This window comes from Centroberyx gerrardi, chromosome 1 (genome assembly GCF_048128805.1).
Source record: "Centroberyx gerrardi isolate f3 chromosome 1, fCenGer3.hap1.cur.20231027, whole genome shotgun sequence".
NCBI lineage: Eukaryota > Metazoa > Chordata > Actinopteri > Beryciformes > Berycidae > Centroberyx > Centroberyx gerrardi.
The window spans coordinates 831,657-847,192 of NC_135997.1; positions in this window are offsets into that span (position 1 = coordinate 831,657).

The following is a 15,536-nucleotide window of genomic DNA, read 5'->3' on the forward strand; positions in this document are numbered from 1 at the left end:
ACAGAAGATAGAGGGGACAAAAAGATGAAAGAGAGGATGAGGGGAGGTTTCAATTAGTGGCAGAGAGAAAGATTTCTTTTGTTTTTCGTTGTGAAAAATGAAAAGCTAAAAAATAGATTTCCTTTGAAACAATCTGGTTCTTTGTTTGCTGCAGCAGAGGCTATTCAGTGAATTCATGTGCAATGATTGTAATTATCTGGCAGCCAGGATCCGTCTTGTTTCCACAGTGCAGCTAACGACACACAAAACATGCTGCTGACGTTACACCTCACAACCTGGAACCATGTGTTAGCAGTGGCTCATACAGCAGAACCACAATAAGCCAGGTCCTATCCAAGTATAGGAATATGACTATGGATAAATGTGCACATTATATTGAAAGTATTATGCTGTTATTAGGTTGATTTTGTTCTTTTCCCTCCACTTCAACCCATCTAATCTGTTGTTTAACATGTATACCCAGAGGTAAGGGTAGAGGACAAGGAAACGGGAAATGCTTGGGAAGATAGGGAAGGCTACGGGGAAGATAAAGGTCACCTATTTCTTTACTTTTAATTTCCCTTTCTCTATTTGGTTTGTTTGTTTTTGATATTGTTACAAATCTCAAGAAACTATCCTATATTTTTGTATCATATGTTTTGTATCTGTGAAGATACGTAAATATAATTTTATAATTTTTTTTCATATAAATGAAAATGAGCACTGACACAATAATATACTGTATATATAAGATTCTTTGACTGGAAAGGAACATGTATACCCAGAGGTGAGACCAAGTCAACTCGAGTTCGAGTCCCAAGTCAGTCTCAAGTCTTTAGGCACAAGTCTCAAGTCAAGTCCCAAGTCTAAATGTAGATTACCAAGCCCAGTCCAAGTCAAGTCCATGTCATTAATGTCAAGTCTCAAGTCTAAGAAAACTAAATATCTAGGACTTTTCAATGCAGTATGGTTTTAATAGGATAAAAACTTGGTAAGAGCATCATGAGTTTGATTTCTAGAATCAGTTTCAACTTCAATAAATTCAATCATTCCATACAAATTCAGAAAACAGAATTTAAATTCAGTCGTCTGCTGGAACAAATCTCATCACTTTCAATCTAAGTCATTTACACAAACACAAGATCTCAAGTCAAGACTTTAGAAACCTTTTCAAGTCATCAAAGTACAAGTCAGAGTCAAGTCCCAAGTCACCAGAACCCAAGTCAAGTCAAGTCTCAAGTCTTCTCTTCATGCATCAAGTCAAGTCTCAAGCCATTAAAACTGAGACTCCAGTCCAAGTCATGTGACTGGACCCCCGCCTCTGTGTATACTGCATCTTGTGATAAGTTACACCGAGTTGCTTTCCCTTATGCTGCTCTAACGATCCCATTCAGCCTGAAACACCATCAAGATACTAAGTACAGCAACTCTGCTGACAAACTGCAGTACAAGCCTATAATATGTCACAGGGAATTTAGTGCTGCCTGCTTTCTGCAAGGGAAAAGTTTCCTTGTCCTCAGGTGCGGCTTCTCATAAAGAGCAGCTCCGACAAGCAGCGTTTGAATCATTACCACAGCGAGAACAATGTAGTTTGCGGTGGGATTGCCAACAGTAATATTTCATTTCAGGCGTCAGCTCGGCTCCAAGTCCTATAAGTTTTGCTCTGACTCATGACATCATCAGAAAGTGACCTCATCAGCGAGTAAACCGCGGAGAAACTCGGCCGCAAACTCATAACTGCAAAGTCACGCAAGGGGAAAACAGAAGGATAATGCAGAGGTGAGACGGAGGAAGCAATCCGAGAGAAAGTGGAAAACGCCACGGCATTTTCCTTTAAATGCTTATTAGATGCCAAAGACAAAAAAAAAGGAGGAAAACAACAGCGGCTCCGGCAATCACTCTTCCTCCTCTTGTCTCTGCAGAAAGATTTACCATCCCTCGGTGCGTCTTCTCCTTTATTCTCTCCCCTCCCTCCTTCTGCCTTTCTGTCGGAGACGCTCACCTCATCACACTCCTCACACTCGCCCCCTTTTTGCTGTCTTGTTCCCCCGATTCCTTCCATTATCCTTTTTTTCTCCTCTACACATATTGTTTTAGACATCTGTCATGCCTTTTGTTTCTTTAACTTTCTAACGACACGCTGCCCGGCCTCTCTCCTGTTCCCTTCCCCTACTCCTCTCTATTGCTTTTCTTCCTCTTTGATCTGTCATAACCTTTTCTTGCTGTGTACGTTTTAGCAAATATACTTCCAGCTGCTGCTATCTTATCCCTCCTCTCCTCATTGTGTTGTTGCCTTAATATTTTTTTTAATCCCATTTGTTGTATCCGCTCCCCGTTCCTCACCTCTTCCTCCACTCATACATCCTCTGCTTCTCTGCCTATTCTTTCTTCAACCTGTTTCCGCCTCGTCTTCCTCCTCTCCGCCTTGTCAAGGTCGTCTCTATGAAGGAGTGGCTTTGCTCTGTGATCCATATTTTACAATCTTCTTCTCTATTCCGCTGCGATGGCTTCATTACTATGTCTGCCTCCACCTCCACCTCTCTCTCTCTCTCTCTTTGTCTCTCTGTCTCTCTCCATTACTCTCTCTGTACTCCCCTCCTCTCATCCTCTAGTTCTTTTGGCCCTCTTCCACACGATCTGTTGTGTGGAATGGGCATTTTAATTCTGGCTGAATACGACGGCAGCGTACTTCTCGTTAGGGCGGTAAAAATCCTCTGTGCCTCGGAAAACGCTTTGGGCTTCCTCTGCCTTTTATTGTGAAGTTGTGTCTACAAAACGAGCGGCTTCCCAACGTAACAGCTTGGAACAAAGCATCGCATTAGTGTCTCCTCATCTGCTGCAGGCTAATATCCAAACACACTGCTACCAACACCATCAGCACAGTTGAAAAAAAAAAAACAGGCATGCTGGCAACTACAGATGCTTCCCTTTTAAAAATAAAGCACAACATTGACTTCATATATTGTACATAGACACCCTCCCCATCCACACACACACACACACACACACACACACACACACACACACACACACACGCCTACACTCATACCGCTTTGAGTTGCAATATGCAACTTTTTTGACATTAAAATAATAAATAAACAGGATATATTTTACATTCTCAGTCTGTGTGTTCAGGCCTAAATCCCCCATTTGCCTGAACTTGGGTTTTCGGTGATGTCGAGACGTTTCGGGGCATAAACCGTTTCCTGTGGGTGTGTCTTGTGGGCGGGGCCAGCGGTGAGCCGGTTGTGTCCGTCAAGGTGAGGCGAGCGGCCACAGAACAGGAAGTCACAGCAACAACAACAACAACAGAGGAAAGCAGGAAGAAAAGAAAGAAGAGCAAAGCTAAACGTTCAGAAACACGGTGAACATCAGCATCAGATCACCTGTGGAGGCTTTACACTGCCGGTGACCTCAGCCTCAGGAGAGATGACATCATCAAGATGAGTGACAGGTGTCGGGGCGGGACAGTACACTCCCTTCCTCTCGCTGCACCTCTGGCTGTGTTTCACATCTCTGGGATTACCAGACTTTCAGCCTCCGTCGGTGATCAGGTTTCTTCTGATTCATTGATTATGTGTGGTTTTTGCTGATACTGTTATATTATATTGTTATATCTGTGACCCCTTGGACACATTATCCATCCACATAGCATCGCTTTTCACTGCTGTGCTGACAATAATCGTCTGTATCTATCAAACCAACTGATCCCAGAAACTTTGTGATATTACATGACAGGACTGGATGTCCCAAAGCTTCCTTCATCTGAACTCTGACAAAACAAATTTACCAGTTTCTTGGTCCTTTAACTCTGTATATCAAGCTTGTGTCTAAAAATGTCAGTTATCTCTGCATGGTTCTTGCGTAAAGCTTGAACAATATGCTAAATATCTGTTTCATACATATTCTCAAAAGGTTGGGAGCATTGCAAAGAATAGATTGTTTTGTGTTTTAATAATAATTATAATACTATCTTGACTTATATATTCCAGGTTACTGACACAAATTGCTCCTTTTCCAGCTGCTCTACACTGATTACATGTCACAGCAGTTGTAGTTTTGTTTTTAATTTTTGACTCATTTCTTTCTGGTCTCCAGTGAGCTGCAGTTCCTCCTGAGAGCCTCGGCAGGTTCTGAGGCGATGCTCCGCTCCGTAACACCATGCTGAACACACTTTAAATCACTTATTAAACATTAAACTGTTTTAATACTGTTAAATACTGTTCTCCTACGTCTTCTCATATGTCTTTAATTCATGTCAGGCATTTTACGGTTTACATTATTGTCTTGTATTTGTTATAGATTTATTGTTTGTATTGTATTGTATATATTTGTTTGTTTACAGTATAACTGTCTTAATCAGTGATACCTATGTACAGTTTAATATTATCAGCACAATCGGTTTGAAAAGGGACACGGATAAATACTCCTTTATGGTGGAAAGCTTATATTTATAATTGATAAATCAACTATCTTGTGAATCCCCAAGCACAACTCTCACCCATATTGTCTATATGGTCCATCTTGTCAGTGTGTGTGTGTGTGTGTGTGCTCCATCACTTTGTGTGTGTGTGTGTGAGGCTTAAACAGCTCAGATTAAAGCTGCTTTAAAATTCAGCCTCCGATGTTGGTAATGCTGGAAAAGGAGCAATAGGGAGAGATTGCAAGGTTGTTAGAGGGGATTTTCATAATCTAAAGGCTAATTATGATGTTGTTGTGGATGTTTCTGTCTCAGACCGCTCAATACGGCTGATGGAGGGAAAGCGCTAAACTATTGATTGAGGACGGAGAAGGTTACCGCCATCAATCTGAACTATCGGATCATAGTAGGGAAGGTGTGTGTCTGGGAGAGACAGAATAAAAGACAGAGGAACAGAGAGAGCAGAGAGAGCAGACACACACACACACACACACACACCTCCCTGGCCTCTGGCTGGTGTGCTGCTGGCAGGTGGTATGCTGCTCTCTGTTCTTGTGCCAGCTCCACCGTTTAACCAAGCCTTGTGTCCAGTTTGGCCACAGCTCAAAACACAGACCTATTAAAGTCTCTAAAATCTCTCCCTCTCTCTCTCTCTCTCTCTCTCTCTCTCTCTCTCTCTCTCTCTCTCTCTCTCAGCAGACCAACTGCCAATGGGCTCCAAATCAAGCCCCTCAGAGCAATAGGGAGAACTGTAACTAAGGGATTTGATTGAATATTTGTTCGAATACAAACCTACAGTTTTGTCTCTGTACAGGCCAGGGGTGACTCAACAGTAAGAGGGTTAGACATTTGGGGTGCATTCACAGCAGGCATGTTTGGAACGGTTTAATCAAACTCTGCAGCATTTCCTCTTTTAGTTGGTTGGTTTGTGCAGGTGAGAGCGACGCCATCTGAACTCTGGTGGCACCAAATAACGGCACCGAGAGTCTCGGTCCTCTAACGAGAGAACTGCGGTGCGGATCGTTAGGAGCGAGAACGTAATCCAACCGACTACAGGAAAGGACCCCGAAACGCAAGGGATTATGGGTGTAACGACATGGATGTTTACGTGTTTGGATTTGAAACTGGAAAAAGAATAGATTCCAGCAACACTTGCAGTCCGGGGAACAAACTTTTATTAGCAAAATCAACATGTTTTGTGGCCTTCATAAGGGTTTAAGGGTTTTCATCTTCCTTTTACATTTGAAAGCCAGCGGTTCCTCATGCTGGGAAAGAGGAAGCAAGCAGAACAAAATGGAGCGAGGGCAAAATTTATGAAATTCCTCCTCAGCATATCAGGAGAACGTTTTCCAACTCGCTGAAGGAACACACAGGAAGACCGAAGTGCCAACATGCTTTGATAAAGTCACAGGGACTGGAGTCAGATTTGTTTTGCCACCAAAACCTCTAACCTGGCAGGATGACAGGTTACTAAATCTCTGTCCAATAAACAAGCTCATTAGTGAGTCATGTGACTTTTGTTTACAAGACCTGGTTTGCTTGTGATTGGGCAGTGTGAACCTAAAGGAACCAAATACAAAAAAGCACCAAAGTACACTTTTCCACTGTGGTTCAGACCAAAGAAAACCAACTGGATGTGTGATCACACCCTGAGAGGCTATAGCTTTAACGTTTGAATAACTTGCAGACTTTTCAAAGATATTGGGAACTGGTGCAATTTTAAGGACTCTCCACTAACTCAGATGCAGCCGAACCACGAGATCTTGAGATCAGACAGAGTTTAGTTGAACAAACTCCTCCAGAGGGTTTCCCCCACAAGAGCAACAGATAAGCTACTGGATCCGGGCACTAATGTTGTGCAGCAGCGGTTCGGAGAAAAGCACAGTACATTTACTTCCCATTTTACACTGCTTCCTTTAAAATCTACTCCTCACCTCCACTGGCTTTGAAATTGGATTAAATTTCTTCAAAGGGGAGGAGATGAGGGGGAAAGCTGCACTCCTCCTGAGTCCAGAGGGGAGGGATGAATACTCCTTTATGGTGGAGAGTTGAACCATGCAGGCTTGAAGAGCAATCCGCTCCACAGGAAATCACCTGACAGAAGGTCCCGGCTCACCAATCATCCTCAGCCAGGTCGGCTTTTCATGTGTTAATATGTTTGTTGCAGCTTGCACCATGGCTCGTTACCCGTTAGATTTTGTTAATTCATTAGTTCGCTCCTTCGCTTGCTTGTGACAGATTGCAGCAGATCACTCATACTGGAGGCAAACAAAGTATTTCAGGGCGAGGGCATTTCACGCAATGTCTGTGCGAGCGTTAAACGTACGTGTTTGCATGCATGTGTGTGTGTCAAGGCAGATGGCTAAGGGGAATGTTGATGCAATGTTCTTACATCCGTTGCATGCATGTGTGTGTGTGTGTGTGTGCATGCCCTGGGATCATCGATGTTTGCCGAAGTGTACGGGGAGATTCTGCCTGTTTGTTTGATTATTAAGTGACAGGGAGCTCAGGAGAGATGTGCCTTGCTAGCTCAGCTGGCGCCGCAGGGCTTCAAGGTCGACAGGATTAGCATTTTAAAACCCCGCACTTTAGATCTTTGGGAGGTATAGGAGCCGCGGAGTGGCAGCAACCTGGCTGCTCCAAAACTGGGTCTTCATCCCACCTTCCGCTCCATCGCAGCTCTCTGAAAGTTGCGGTAGACAGCGAGCGGAGGTTTCATTACGCCGCGTCACGTGGAAGAAACGGGACGGCCCACTGACTGAAGGCATCTGATTGGTTACAAAGCTTTCCAGTATGGCTGAAAGACAATGACAAAGAATCTAACTGCCATTATTTGACAGAATATTGCAATTGCGATTTCAACTGCGATTCATTGTTTAGAACTTGAATTGTTTAAACAAAAGTGATTTTGTTAAAAAAAAAAAAAAACGACTAAATTTGTTGATAATGTCATTTTACCTGACAAATTATGTATTTTTTGTGTTTTATGTTAAGCGCATTGAATTTGCCTTGTGTATGAAATGTGTTAAATAAAGTTTGCCTTGTCAATGTGCAGGATTTACTGAGTTTGAGTTTGATGAAAGGTTTTCACCAATATTCCACTTGTACCCAAGACCTGCAGCTCCAAAACACCTGGTTTAGAAATCCAGTTTGGACGCAACTCTTTCTTAAGCAATTAATTGCAGCCTCTGCAATTTGGAAATTGCAGAAGTTCATATTGCAATTTCGATTATTTTGATTAATTGTTCAACTCTACTTTCAGCTCTTACTTTGATTTGATCCACAGGGCCAAAGTAAAGTTCAAACTCTTTTTAACTTTTGATGATTTATCCTGTGAGAGAGATCAAGTAAAAACGTTCTGAGGTCCAGGGTCAACCCTTCACATCTCGGGCTCGACTACTTACAGGAGAATACCAGTGTTATTTAGAGTTAAAGCTCATTTACTTCTGTCTTCATCTAGTTCACATTTCCCCCAATCATTTTGCAATGCATGCCGTATGTAATAAGACTTTGTCGTTTAAAAAAAAAAAAAATTTAAACTTTATAGTGTCAGACCTAGCTTGAAATGAACTGCTGTCCCGGCTAACAAAGACGCCCTAAATAAAAAAACATGGATGTGACAGTAAAGGTTTGTAAGGAAACATGTTTTTTAGGGATTATTTCCTGGAGGAAATATTCCAATAATTTAATATTCCAATAAATTTCCATTTCTTCCTGTGGTGTCAGCTGACTGACAGGAAGCAGAGCGGAACGTAACGCAGCGCTGAGATGAAAACACTCGACTCAGCTCAATGAAATAAGGAGAAAACAGAAAGTTTGGCTTCATGTTTCCTGTGATGGATTCTCTCGCTATGTGGAAGTTTGTTTTTCATACCGGACAAGACTGAATGGCAGCAAATGTCTTCTTCTGCAGGAGGAAAACGAGCGCTGATATCTGAACTATGCTGACTGTGTGCAGAACCAGAGAGGAAGCTGGACCGCTGGGACTGACTTTAAAAATACCTCTCTCCCAGTTTTTCTTGTCTCTCTCTATCTAAAAAAGGCAAGAAATGCAACAAAAAAAGTGTCTGATATCTGAATCCAGCTGGGTTACAGAACTGAGAAAGGTATTGCGACGTTTCTACATAAGTGTGTGCCCTTGGCTGTAGAAAGTAAGAGCATGTATAAACTGATATTGAAATGATTAAAAACCAAATACATTATGCATGTAATAACTCGAACCTCCATTTGCCCTGGGCTTGTTTTCATTCAATATAGCGTCTATCTATATAGAGGGAATATAGATCCTGTTTTCTCCTGAGTAAGATGTGACCTTGAGACAGTATAGAGGAGGGAGGCGGCTCAGCAGCAGCGCAATCGCAGCGTTTCAGAGCGAGCGTACCGACACCAAGACTTCTACAGCAGCAGCCTGGACATGATCGCTCCGTTTGTTCGCTGAGTTGAACCTCATGTGGTTTTACCTTGACTCAAACTAATTCTACAACAAAGATTACATCAGACGGAAACCAGAAATACACCACAAAGCATATCGATGCTGTCGGGTGAAAACCCGGCATCACCAAAATGTCAACTTTTGAACTAAGAAACTAAGAAAAACAGCCTTGTTTTTGAAAAGGGTTTCATCAGACCAAGGGGTCACAGTGTTTTCTTAACCCATGGAAGACAATCTAATCTTTCAGTTGAAGTCAGAACATGAAAATCACAAAGTCACAAGGTTTTCACATGCAGCTGCGATATTGTAGTGTGGCAAAACGTAAAATTTAAATGTTCGGAAAATGAAATATGGCGTGTTGTAGGCAGTACCTATTTCCTTTTACGGCTTTTCAGTGGCTTACACCATCAAGCATGTTGATATCAAGAAAATTGTATTTCCTTTAATAATGTAAGTCAACATTGTGATGCTGTATTTGGTATTTTCATCAAGTTCAACAAACAATCCCCAATGACTCAACACAGTACAATAAGTACAAAGAGCTAATTAAACCAACTACCTGTAGTCAGATCTATTGATTGCGATATTGCCTGCTGAGGCAGCCAAAACATTCAATAGTAATTAATGATTCACACGGAGAATCTACTGCAGTCGATAAGCTGCACGGAAAAATAATTAATGACAAACCAGCGGTCCGTGAAAGAATACGCCAAAATCATTTTCATGAAGCAAATATTGTCATGCTAAGTAGTGAGGCACGGCTCATAGTGTGGAATAATCAATAAAGAGAACTGTACCTCTGCAGATGTGTAAACACTATCAGTAGGCAAACAAAATAATGACCAAAGACGTCAGAAACACTAAAACATGTTTTCAAAAATATTACCAGATATCTAGATGTTGTTTGAGATAGGAGACAGGAACACCTTCACATTTAAGTGCATAATTCTCCTTTTTCTGGGGTTAAAAATCAAAAGTAGGTCAACGTCATTGGATGTTTGTCGATGTCTGACTTTAGTTTGACTCTGTGGAAACAGATTTATTTGACAGCCGCTCTCCACCGCTGCTCTCACGCCCATTTCATTGCATTTTTGCATTTTTCAATCTAGTGGGCAGAGAGGGACTGAAACTCAGGGAATGTCGCCCTTTAAATATCAGATATCATCCAGTCAGTGATATGATGGAGGCTCCTCCTGTCAATATAGCTGAAATCATGTCAGTATGTACAATTCACACACACACACACACACACACTCACACCCTTCACATACAGTGCATAGGTAGGAATGTGAGATCAAAGCGCTCTGTGTTCCACAGAGTGTGTGTGTGTAGCGGTGCGGTTTACATTCTGCCCTCAGATCTCTGATCACACACACACACACACACTCTGAAAAACAAAGGTACAGAGTTGTACCTTTTTATCTAAGAGTAGATCCGTATTTGTCGATGCATGCACACACATCCATAACAATAGACATAATAATAATAATTAGTAATAATAATAATAAGTTATATGGCACTTTTCAAAAGGGAAGTAACAAAATGTTTATACAGGCAGTGAAAAGAAACATGGCAAAAAACTGCGATAATCAGGGGAAAGTAAAAAAAAAACCCAACTATGATAATATGATAAAAAAACAAAAGTTCAGTATAAAACATGCAAGAAAATTTAATTATGAAAAGGCATTTTTGCACACACACACACACACACACACACACACAGGTTATACACACGGATAGGTATAACATGCCTGATAATTCTACCGTTGGAAACACCAAGCGGCCAAAACCTCAGGTGAATTTTGTGGATACTGGCAGCAGCTGCAGTTCCTCTAACGTCCACTAGAGTCCGGCTCCGAAAAGACTCCAAACCGCCTGACTCCATGAAATCAGTGGAGTCAATGGCGTGCAGATCGGGTTTACGGTCGCCGTCATGTCGACATTTTTTGGAGCCGGAGCAGCCAAAGCGAGGCCGAGGGTCGTCCGCAGAGCTGCAGCGCCTTATTGACTTCAAAATCCACCCCGTGGTTTTTGGCCGCTTGGTTCCATCCTCAGCCTCACTCTGGCTGCTCCGGCTCCAAAAAATATCAACATGGCGGCGACCGTAAACCCACTCTCCAGGCTTCAAAAGGGTGACATCACACTCACTACATCCATCTTGTTTTGCAGTCTATGATCTGAACGCATCGGTCCGTCCCTGCGACTGGTGGAAGATTCAGCTGCAGTTTTTGTTGGTGTGTTTAATGGCAGTCTGTCGGACAGGACATGATGGGATAATTTCATACAAATGCTTCCCTGCTCATAACCGCTCCAGACAGTAAAATCCCTGCTGCAGTGAAAGAGGCTGCTTTGAAAATGTCACTTCTTTGACATTGAAAAGGAAACGACCCGGCCGAGATAAATATCTGTTGAATCGCACACCTTTTATTATCTCCAATCGGCTTTTTCAGGGAGAACACGATTTGAAATTGAAAAACCAAAAAGGGTGATGGGACCATTTGTCCAGCATAAGCAGAATAAATACAGCAATGAATGTGTTTAAGATGCAAATTACAAAGTGGTGTTTGTTGGGAGGGACGGGAGGGTGGGTTTGATTCCCAGGCTCTACATCCAGACTCTAAATTGGCCATATAAGTGTGAATGCGACCTGCCTTCTGCCTAATGCATTCTGGGATAGGCTCCAGCTCCCTGTGAGCCTGAATAGGAATAAGCAGATAAAAGAAATTGAATGAGTACAGAAAAGTGCATATTTATCTCTCTGTCAAGACAGTTCACAGATGGTAGTATTCTGTAAATGCTCTTCTACACCTGACATCTTGGTGAATCTGTCGTCATGGTTGCTGAGCGCTGTAACGCTCTCCAGTTTATAAAACTCAGACAATCAGGTTTAGTATATCTTCTTTATTAGTCAGTCAGTCAGTCAGTCAGTCAGGTAACACTTAGTGAGATGTCGCTTCATGAGATCGCCTCTAGAGGGCGTCTCTGACAAACAGATGGCCTCTCACCTATAATAATAATAAAAATAATAAACTTTATTTATATAGCAATTTTCTTAACAATGTTACAAAGTGCTTCACAAAAGGATAAAATACAATAAAACAATAATAATACAATATAAGTGAGTAAAATGAAATAATAAATAAAATAAAAAAATAATAATAATAATAAAATTCACACAGAAATAAAAGCTTTTCTAAAAAAGAATGTTTTAAGAAGAGATTTAAAAGCATTTAATGCGCCCAGACACATAAGGGGTTAGTAGATCTTTGATATAATTAGGGACCTGGTCATGTAAAGCCTTGAAGGTCAACAGTAAAATTTTAAAATTACTGCGAAAATGAACGGGAAGCCAATTCAGGGAGGCCAGAATTGGAGTTATATGATCTTGTTTCCTTGAACCAGTAATAATCCTAGCAGCGGCATTTTGAACCAATTAAAGGCGAAAGAGGGAAGCCTGAGTAATACGTGTGTAGAGGGCATTACAGAAATCTAAACGAGAAAAAATAAAGGCATGGACAACCTTGTGTAAATCCTCAAAGGATAAGAAGGATCTAATTTTGGGCTAAACCTATGGGCTACACGCCACATTCAGTCCCATACTGATGATGTCATATTGGATCTCACACAGAGCCACACTCTTCGCCATCAATTTACAGACATCCACGTCTTCTGCTGTCCTGCAAACCTTAACAGTAGGTCACGTTACCACCTGTGGTGACGTTGGTGGAACAGGTCATTTAACCGATAAACGCGTCGCGCTAGCCGAGCGTCGCTCCACACTGAGCCACTCTCTCTGCCGTTAATTTACATACATCCACGTCTTCCGATGCCCTGTAAACTTCAACGTTAGGTAACGTTATTACCTGTGGTATCTAAGTGACGTTAGTGGAACTATTTAACCCATAACCGTGTCGTAACACTTCAGTGCAGTGAATTGAATTGAACACAAGCGCCGTGGGTCTGTACAGGATCTGTGCTTGCTACCTATTTAATCGCTGCATCTCAGTGTATTTTCCTGTTTTGTACTCATATGACCCGATTTTTAGGTTTGGGAGGAGCTCTGGGCTCTGTGTGTTCGTTGGTGTGTAACTCTTTTCTCCACGCTCGGTGTTTAGGTGAATTACGGTCTGCAGTGTTCAGAGTCCTTAGCCTGGTAAGACCATCCTGATCACGTGACCTCACATTCTGTTTCGCTCCACGGATCAGTCTGGACTTCCAGCCGCCCACATTGATTTCCTGAAATTACAATGTAACCGGGCCAATCAGGGACTGCGTCGTAGTTGATGACGTGAAATACAGGCCGCCGCTGGCAAAACAGTAATGGTGTCTCCCGAAGCAACGAGCGTTAACGTTAACGTTAGTAGAGTAAACACAGCCATAAGTGCAGTTATTGCAGAAATAGACTACACTACTACACTACAGGCATCACTGCACCACCTGAGCATCTAGAAATCACTAGCACACCTGTTGAATAAAACATACTATTGTGAATAAACAACATGTGATGCCTTCATTCTTCTTCAGTGTATTCATTAAGGATGTGACGATCAGCTTATGTCACGATACGATTCAATATGCGATCTGAGGTTCAGGATTCGATACAACCAGGATACGATGTAATAAATAAAAGTTCAGTGACAACAAAGTCTGACTGTGCAGAATTCTGTTTATTTCTGAGACACAAATCTGTCTAGCGATGCCATTGGCTGCTAGAATGTAAACGACAATTTTAAAATGTCATTACAAAGTGACAATAATATAATTTGGATGGAGAGCTTGTGAAACTGTGATGGTCAAGAGTCTCATTGGTGATTACTACAGCAGAATAACATGGAGCTGATATCACCATTCATGTTCCCGACCCACCATACGGCATTGCAGTATTCATTATATTTTAACTTTTATCACTTCCTTTATTCCTCAAGTTTTGCCCATTCTGTACCAATGTAGGTTTTGCTTCTGTCGTTCCTGCTCTGTACTCAGCAGCAGTGTGATGACTCATGCATGCAGAGAGGCCATTGCTGCTGATGTCCTGCAAGGCACATGGCTGCACTGGATATATCAACCAAGATAATGGAATACTGTAACCTTAGAACGATATTGAGCAGGTCTTGGACCTCTTAAAGGTAAGCAGCCAGACACCGGATTAGTTTACAAAAATAATCTTTATTCACAATAAGTTAATTTGAAGATACTATCGTCCTAAAGAGGCAAGTTGAATATCAAAAGTAACATGGTTCCTTAAGTACAACTGTTCAAATGTCAGCACAATATTCATAAATGCTTCATTAATAAAGTGCATCAGTGCCACAGGTTTACAGACACTCTCAACTGCATAAATACAAGCTACAGTGAACGCCAACTAAAGCGAACATGCGCAGCTGTAGGCTAAAGCAGTGACCAACACATGAACAACAGTCCTACAAATGCACACAACAGGTGGAGGAGACACGACTAGAAAGACAACAGTTTGACGCTGAAATAATCATTTATTTCAATGTCAAACCACAATGGATGGGAGGAGACAATTAACTTCAGCTCTGATGACCCGGGTTCAATTCCCAACTCATAACACGTTTTCTACTGGGAGGGAAGGTTTCATTTTCAGAGAAGGCTTCTCTTATTTAACCACGACCAAAACCTTAACCAAAGTTTCAGTTGCCTAAACTGAAGTGTTAGCGAATCTTTTCACCTGAACAACGGGTGAAAATGTCAAGTCCAAATCCTTTTATAGTGGAGGAACATAATCTGAAACATTCCTGTCCACAACACCTAGCCTGTTCCAGAGTTGGTGCTCATTTCACTGAATTTAGTGAGACTGTCAAAGAACATTAAGTAGAGACCAAGGCAAAGTATCAAAAGGCAAAAGATTTTATTACATAATAGAAGCATTAACAAAGACATACAAAAAATACCAACATAGGTGTGTTTTTTTTTTTTTGACACCCTGAGGAAGGAATATGAAACGAAATATGTTGCCATATTTTAATGTCTTTGCTAATGCTTCTATGATGTAATAAAGTCTTTTGCCTTTTGACACTTTAAAGAGGAGTTGCCTTGGTCTCTGCTTCATGTTTTTTTTTTTTCCCACAGACCAAAGAGCCTCATCTTATACCAGTGGTTCTCAACGTGGGGTCCGGGGACCACCAGGGGTCCTTGAGGGGGTTACCAGGGGTCCCCAACAAACTGAAGTATTAAACTTCACCATTATTTCATTTACAAGAAGTTAACACAATTAGAGAATGTAGGGTAAAGAATATTTTGATCATAGTTTCTCTATGATCAATCTATGATGGACAAAATCATATCTGACAATAAAAATATTCTCAGATTTGGGTCAGAGAGACAAAATCTCATCAAATGGGGGGTCCGTGGCTCTAATGTGGACTAAATTAGGGGTTCTTGATATGAAAAAGGTTGAGAATCACTGTCTTATACTACAAAACCCACCAGTCGTGCTCCTGTATCTGCTTTTTACTGAAGTTATAGTGAGACTGTCCTGAATAAAGCAGCAGAGTAGTAAACAGTAAACATCTTTAGAATTTATTTTGCCATGGAGACAGGGGAAAGAAGACCGTGAGGCATCGGAAATATAATTTATTAATTCCATAGAAGCTGGGGTTTGTGATTCTTGTCATCTCATTTTCTTTCGTCCTACCAGGTTTCAAATTCAGCTCCACCCTCCTCTTCTCACTCCATTCGTCC